This window comes from Girardinichthys multiradiatus, chromosome 24, assembly GCF_021462225.1.
Source record: "Girardinichthys multiradiatus isolate DD_20200921_A chromosome 24, DD_fGirMul_XY1, whole genome shotgun sequence".
In the NCBI taxonomy this organism is placed as follows: domain Eukaryota; kingdom Metazoa; phylum Chordata; class Actinopteri; order Cyprinodontiformes; family Goodeidae; genus Girardinichthys; species Girardinichthys multiradiatus.
Genome location: NC_061816.1, coordinates 12,836,877 through 12,844,784, shown reverse-complemented (window position 1 = coordinate 12,844,784; position 7,908 = coordinate 12,836,877). Strand labels below are relative to the sequence as shown.

General features: G+C 37.5%; 1 long non-coding RNA gene across 1 annotated transcript; it reads right to left on the bottom strand.

Annotated features, from left to right (window-relative positions):
- Window positions 1–289: 289 nt before the first annotated feature.
- Window positions 290–6,159, bottom strand: LOC124861857. The gene is made up of 2 exons (XR_007036772.1): window positions 5,271–6,159; window positions 290–1,236 (listed from the first exon to the last, which is right to left on the bottom strand). It is a non-coding gene; the product is annotated as an uncharacterized LOC124861857 (long non-coding RNA).
- Window positions 6,160–7,908: the final 1,749 nt, after the last annotated feature.

The following is a 7,908-nucleotide window of genomic DNA, read 5'->3' as shown; positions in this document are numbered from 1 at the left end:
GCAAAGCTGTAAATAGTTTGGTCTTTCAGGGAATTTCAGAGGAAGCTTCAATTTGTGGAAATTATGTAGGGGCTTTAAACTCAATTTAATTACATTAATGTTTATAAATCAGTCGGTCTCATAATGCCTCAGAAGAAAATCAATCTGAAGAAGCAAATACTTCCTATCTAGGAAGTTTTCTGTTTCAAATAAGAAGAAGAAATAAGAGATTCCTATAAACATTTCTCTTTCTTTACATTAATATATCTCAGTTAAAATAGAAAGATGGACAAGAATGAATACCCAATAGAATCAATAATATAATTTATTAATCAGCCAGGGTCTATTTACTGCTGCGAAGGTGAATAAAAAGATAAAATATATCTGGCCTTGAAATGTCAAGTTATCTTGCATTTTGCAGTCATTATACAGTTTGAGTACTAAGTTAGATTCTTTACTGCCTCTTCTTGAATAATTGTGTCTGTTTGTAAACTCAGATCTTTTCAATAGACACCAAGGCTCAGTTGTTAGCAGGAGGTTTCCCTACCAGACAACCTCTCATTTGGTTTCGAATGGAGCTCCCTTACACTGAACTTGAAAGCCAGGTTTTTTTGTTTTGGTCGTGTTTTGTGGTACTTATCTGCAATTTACAAGCTACCGTCCCATACCGTTCCTGTACTGGTTGGGACGATAAGGGTACTTTCGTTCGTACTTCTATTGTAATTTGTTGAAATGTGTAGGCTCGGTTCCTGAAATGTACAAGGCGTTTTCCCAGGTATCCAGGAATCTTTGCAGGTGCTTCATGGTTACATTGCCGAAACATACAGGTTCATTTCCGGGAGTTTACAGATTGCATTCCAGAGCATCCAGGTTGCCTCCATGTAATTCCACATTACACTTCTGGAAACTACAGGTTATTTTTCCGGAGCTGACATATTACTTTCCTGCAACTTACTCTTTTCAGGGTTTTCAGTTTGGATTCCAGGACTTGCAGGGTAGATGGTTGCAGGTTACATTTGTGTAACATAAAGGTAAATCTCCCAAAATTCATAGGTTATTTCATTATTCTTACTTTCCTTTTATGCAACTAAAAGGGTAAATTCTGACTCCATTTTCCATTATTTCCTGGATACTTTCCTGGAACTCACTGCTTCCTCTCCTGAAACGTACAGGTTACGTTCCTGGAATTTAAAGATTGCATTCCAGGACATCCAGGAGCGCTCCATGCAGGGTACTTTCCAGGTACAGGTTGGATTCCTGAAACACAATCAACAGGTTACTTCATGAAACTTACAGGTTACAGTAATGAAATATACAAGTTGCAAGCTATAGGACATCCAGGGTGTTTTTCATATACTTACAGGTTACTTTTCTGGAACTACAAGATGCTTGGAGGATACTTTATTGGACCTTACAGTTCAATTTTCTGAACTTACAGTTCTGCGGACTGTACACAAGGCTGACTCAGTGTAAGATGAACTTTGCTAAAGTATAACCTGAGGAGATGCGTAGAAAACATTTAATACAAAAACATTTAAGAATGTCTTAAAGCAGCATTTAAAATAACTGCTTTGGCTGTGTTCATGAAGGTCACATTTTCTGAGATCAATGTTTAAGGAAGGTCAGCCTACATGTACTTTGATAGGGAGACAATTTTCCTTTTGATTTAAACAAAATCCCACTCTTTTCTGTCATCCTATTAATAAAAAAGGAACAAAGACCAAAAAAAAAAAAAGGGCAGGTTAGATCATGTGAGGTTTACATGTTTGTTTTCCCTGTCCACCCCAGCAGATATTAGTTCCAGCAGTCAGCATGGACAGGTGTGCTATTATGTTGTTTCCTTTTGTTATTGTGTTCTTTGTTGCTGCTTTAATCTCATTCTGCTTTTGCTGTTATGAGAGGACTGACTCATAATCACCGATTCTTACGTTGACATGCAAACTTGAACACACATTTAAAATACACTATTTTTGTGGTGCTGTAACCTATATTTTAAACACAAAACCTTGAACTGTAGTTTAAAGATACGTTCTGGAGATACAGATGCACACTGCTGTGAGTACTGAGGCATTTCTTCTGTTTTTGCGTTTTGTGTTGCACTTGCATGTTTTAAGTCATTGTAACTTGAGTAAATACAAAATGCAGTTTTCAAATGATAGTTTTATATATTAAAGGGAAAAAAGCTATGATAAACAAACCTAGACCTATGTGAAAATGAAATTGCTCCTTAATAATCTGTGTATACAAGAGTTTTATTATTCAAATCCCCAAGCCACACCAAGACTGGATTACTGTCAGACCAACAGAATCAAGAATTAAATAGAACCTAACAACATGATGTAGGCTAAAATATCTCACAATGCAACACAGCATGCTCCTATCTGAAGAGATTTGAGGACAGATATGAAACAAAGTCTAGAAAGCGTTAGAAAGCCATTTCTAATGCTTTGGGACTCTAGTGGACCACAGAGAGACCCATTCTCCACAAAAGGAGAAAGCATGTGGTGTGATTATTAATCTAAGAATATTATTTAATATTAATATTTTATCAAATAATATTTCGGTCTGTTAAGGGTTGTCCTGTGAATACCAGCCCAGTAAGGCGATGGTATTAGGACAAAATAGAAAGGTGTGAGTCGAGCTCTGACATTATTAAACAGCATAAACTCTGCACATATATGGAATGAATTCACACAATTTCTTAAAATACAAGAATTTAGTAACAAAAAAAAGTAAACTAAAAGTCAAACATATTTCAATCAACAAACTCTTTACTATGCTAAAACAATCCAACTAAACTACCAAGCAGAATTAAAGAATAGGGAAGATTAATGAGCTATGTACAATATAAACAAGTTGATTAAAGATGATTGAAAACCATGACTGAAAAGGTTGATACAACATAACCATGCAATGTTTATGTTTGAGAACCAAGGATTATCTTGAAGAATCTGGAAATGAAGTTAAGTTAGTCTTGGAACCAACTTAGGAAATAATCATCATACCTTTAGACAACCATTCACAATGCAGATAAAATAATGTTTTAAATATTGACCTGCTGAATAAAACCAACCTTCTGGATGACTAATTCTCTACGGTGTCTCATTAGCTGCCTTTAGTTATTGAAATAATATTCGAAGAAATATTATTAAGGGAGTATTTTGGAAAAGAGCCAAATTATTCTGGAGAAATGGGGCTTAATGGTGTTTACTTAGTTATCAGATTTAGTGAAATAATGTTTAGGGACTATTATTCACTAGCTTGAAAACTAACAACCTTTCTGTTAAATACTCTTTAGTAGCAAGCACGTGTTCTTACCGGTTAGCCGTTGAGCTAACAAAAGAAGCTGATAGCTTAGCACCAGAAACAAACACCTACCTTTAAAATACCTCGGTTAATATAAGGGTTAAAATGGATAAGCACGGACGGCACGTTATGATCAATCTTCTGTGTTTAAAATCACCCTTGAAGTAAAGTTTGACTTAACTTTAAAAACACAGAACACAAACTGAGCACGTGTGCTGCAGATAGCCTGCTAGCACTAAGATAGGCGAGTTTCACACAAACAAAACCAAACTTCATAAGATGAAAAACGTTTAGATCATTTCAATCTAAATCTTTCTATTATTTTTCTGCTCTGCCCAAACACTTAACCTCATGAACTGTGGTGAGGAATGTTGTCCAAGCGACGATGAAGTTTGAAGGAGGTATCCACAGTGAACAATGGTTAGCTACAGCTAACCTCCTTAGCTTTGGGGGTTGAAGGTGCTCTGTGAACAAAGGGTTAGCTTCCCGCTAACCTCCAGCTGTGGATGAAAAATGGCTCGTTGTGTCCGCCAACCACACTGCACGTTAACACGGTGATGCGGTCTCTGCTGTCTTCCTTCCAGACTGGGAGACCGCTCCACTCGGCTTCATAGAGACCGTGTCTCTGTAGGGAACTTCTCTGGGACAATTTGCTTCTGCAGGCCTCAGAGAAAAAGTAAGCTACTCTTACACCTTAATTTCCCCGTTCATGAATGAAAATACCAGATACACATACAGTATTTCATTCGTACTTACCTTTGCCTATAATCGATGATCATATGACATCCTTGGATCCAGTTGAAGAGTTTATGTCTGTTTGCCAGCAAAGAGACATCAGCGCGCTTGTCTCCCCTATCCGGTCCCTTTCGAAGGCCGTCTGGAAGAGGGCAGATGTAGCAACAGCTGTGCTTTTATTTGGGTAGTGGCGTCACAGGAAGTCCACAGTTATCCTGTTTCCTGGCTGTGCCGGAAGAAGGTTAATGCACTTCATTTTGAAAGTTCCAGAAAAGTCCGTACCGGAGTTTAATGTTGTATCCATGGCTGTGGGTCCCAACACATGGAACAGCGGTAAACCTTCCTACTAAAATTACTTTAAGAGTCCATCAGCAACTCATCTAGGAGGTCAAGAAAGAAACCAGAACAACATATAAAGCTCTGCAGACCTCACTTGCCTCAGTTAAGCTCAGTGTCCATGATTCAACAGTTACAAAGTCTGAGCAAAAGCGGGATCCATTGGAGAGTTCCAAGACCAAAAGCACTGCTGATCAACAAGAACACATTGTCCCACATTTAGCAAATAAATATTGATGATCCCCTAAACTTTAGGGGAAATACTCTGTGGACTGTTGATAAAAATGGACATTTTAGAAGATGGATCCTATTACATCTGGTGTTAAAATAACACAGCTTTTTAGATAAACATTGTGCCAACAGGCAAACATATCGGTGGTCGTGTGATGCTGTGTGCCTGCTTTGCCTTATTCTGACCAGAATGAGATGCCGTAATTAATGGAATCCTGAAATTTGCTCTCTACCTGAAAATCATGAAGGTGACCTTTAACTCAAGTGCACTTGGGTTGTGCAAGTAGGACAATGTTCAAGAGAACACACCTCTAAATAGTTCAGAAAAAAACTAATTAAGGTTTTGGAGTTGCCTAGTTAATGCCTAAGCTGAAATCCAACTGCAGTGCCGTGGCATTGCATTGAATATCCATTCATGCTCAAAAGCCCTTCAGTGTGATTAAATTAAAACAATTCTGCAAAGAACAGTGGGTCAAATTTCCTCCACAACTAGTTATTATGATAAGGGAGCAGTTTAATTTTCACATAGGTCTCGGTTGGTTTGGATAGCTTTTTTTCTTCATATATATATAATCATTTAAAGACAGCAAAATATATGACAAAGCAAAAGCTAAGGAAATATGTGGCGATGCAAATACTTTCTCACAGTACGTCATATCCTCATGTCCAGTTTGAGTGTTTACCTATAAAGTTGGCACACATCTTTGCAAACATTTGTCCACATTCTGCAAGCTGTGTGATCTTCCTGATGAAGCGGTGTGTGGGGGGAGGTCCTCTCAGGATTGTTCCTTCTGTTCTGTGACACTCTGTGTGCTGTCTCTCCGGTAGGTATGCGTGTGTACATGTGTTTGTGTGTGAATGGAGTTTATCCCCGCTGGCCCAGATGCCCCGACTAAATCCATCACCAGCGGTGCTGCACAGCATTGCTAAGCTGGAACATTTGGCACCAAACTAGAAATGGGGGGAAAAAAAGAACACCCTGAGACATACACACACGTACACATGCATGCACTGAGAAAATTGAGTTTGGAGATTTTTTTTTTAAGAGATTCAGAGTTGGTGGATTTTTTTTTTTTTTTCACCGGAGGAGTTAGACTCTGTGAGGAGGGAAGCAGCTCTTTCTCCAATGTTCTGAGCATTGTAGCAGTAGTGGGGCTGGGGCTTCCATCCCACTCACACCGACCCATTATTCCTTCATTGCCCGGAAGAAACGATGGAGCCGTGTGATGATGATGATGAGCAGGGAATGGTAACAGCTTTCCAGTAAGTTAAGTCCTTTTTTTTTTTTTTGGATCTGCTTGTTTGGGTTGTTCATATTGGATTGACATCTTTAGGACCACCTAGCTGGAGTTTTGGGGCTTTTTCAGTTTGGATTTTGTTATTGAAACATTTAGGGATATTATTATAGGAGTTATTGTTAGATTCTTAAAGGAGATTAGAAATGTATGCAGATCTCACTTTTTGATAGTCTTTGTTTAGTTGACTTATGTACATAACATTACGCAGTTCATTGCAAATCAAGCATACGTGGGTTTTGTTTTCTAAAATGTATTATAATTAATTACGGTGTCACCATCCTAATCAGAAAAGTCTAAAACATGCCAGTTGTGCCCCCCACTCATGTTTAACTTTGTTGGATTAAAATTTTACAAACATACTCAGTAAAAATGTAATAACATTAATATCAGTTTAAAGGATATTACTTAAATCAGAAACAGAACAGATTTCTGAAAAGTATGCTAGTTTTCCAGCCTTAATGTTGATTAGAAACAAAGATACTTGTCCTCATTACCCAACTAATCTGATTGGATATCAAAATCATTTCAGTCTCATACCTTGTCAATAAAATTAATTAGCTAGAATAAAACCTTCCCATTGAGTAATGATTGCATTTACAAAGTAGAATGCAATATTTCTTATATTATCATTAATATGTATTGAAAGAATATTGAAAGTCTTACAGTTCTACAGATCCAAGATTAATTAATTTATGGCTAATCGCTATTGATATCTAAAAATTAAAGGAATTAGGACAAACTGAAATATGAAGAGTTAATGAAAAGACAAGCACTATTTTCTATACAAATTAAAGCAGATAAATGACCTAATTAAGAATCGGACTCCAATGTGTTGAGAGGAAAGTTGGTCTAGTTCAGATTTTTATTACCTATGTAAATGTAAAGAGGCACGATTAAAACAGGGGAAGAAATAAACAAGATAACCAAAAGTTTCTGAAGCACCAGGATAATTTGTACAATTTCGGTATCAGACCACCAGCAAAAGGATAGATGAAAGACCACTTTGGTCCAAACTATGCAGCTGCCACTTCTCTTTTCAAAACCAGGTTAGGTTGTCCGGAAAAACTGTCTCCTTTGGAACACACAGCCTTTGAAGAGTTTTACTCAAAAATAAACAATTGTGCGACCTGCTGGTCTCTTGACTCGGATGGGTCCAGTTTTTTAATGACCAAAAGCTTAAGTTTGGTTTGTTTGTCTTCCAAAAATACAGTTTCTCGGCTGCAGAGGCCTCCGGTAAAGGAGCAATCATTAAACACATAGCAGCCAATCAAAAAGGGATTTGGTGTTACTATGGCAGTAAGTTGCAGGAGGAGGAAATATTACTTACCAAATTTATACTTTCCTTACAGCATATTAAAGACATTAGTGACAACATTGGTGGTTATTGTATAAAAAAAATGGTACAAGATTATGAAAAGTGAGTTTTTAGAAACCAGACCGTTATTTCAAGAAAACAACTCTAACGGCGAAACTATTTTGTCTGAATTATCAATCTGTATTTGCAAACAACATGCTAGTTTTGTGCCCCCAATCAAGCTGACCTGGAAATCGGTATAGAAGGATTCAAGATGAATTTGTTCCCGAAGTGCTATTTGGCAAACGAAGTGGGGGCTATTTCTAGTCGTGTTTTAATTTGATTAAAAATGTCATGTAATTTTCAATTTTGTTTCCTACCATCATATCCCAATGAAATCGCTAATGGGGGCAATGTCTGGCTCTCAGTCATGGTCTTCATAGCTGCTCTGTTGTAATCTTGATCACTGAACATTACGTAAAGACGAGGTATTTCCAAGCCAGGATGAACCCAGGACCTTGTAATTACTGAGCACCTATAGAGATTATATCATGGATTGAGAGGCTTTAGCTAGCTGTGTGCTAGGAAGTATGGCTTTATGAGTGTGGGGGTGCTTTGCAAACGTTGGTAAGATGCTGGTCCAATAAAATGTGTCACCTTGAGACTGACATGTGGCATTCTTTGGTTTCCATTTTTAAAACATTTGCATACCGTCATACCCATAGCCTA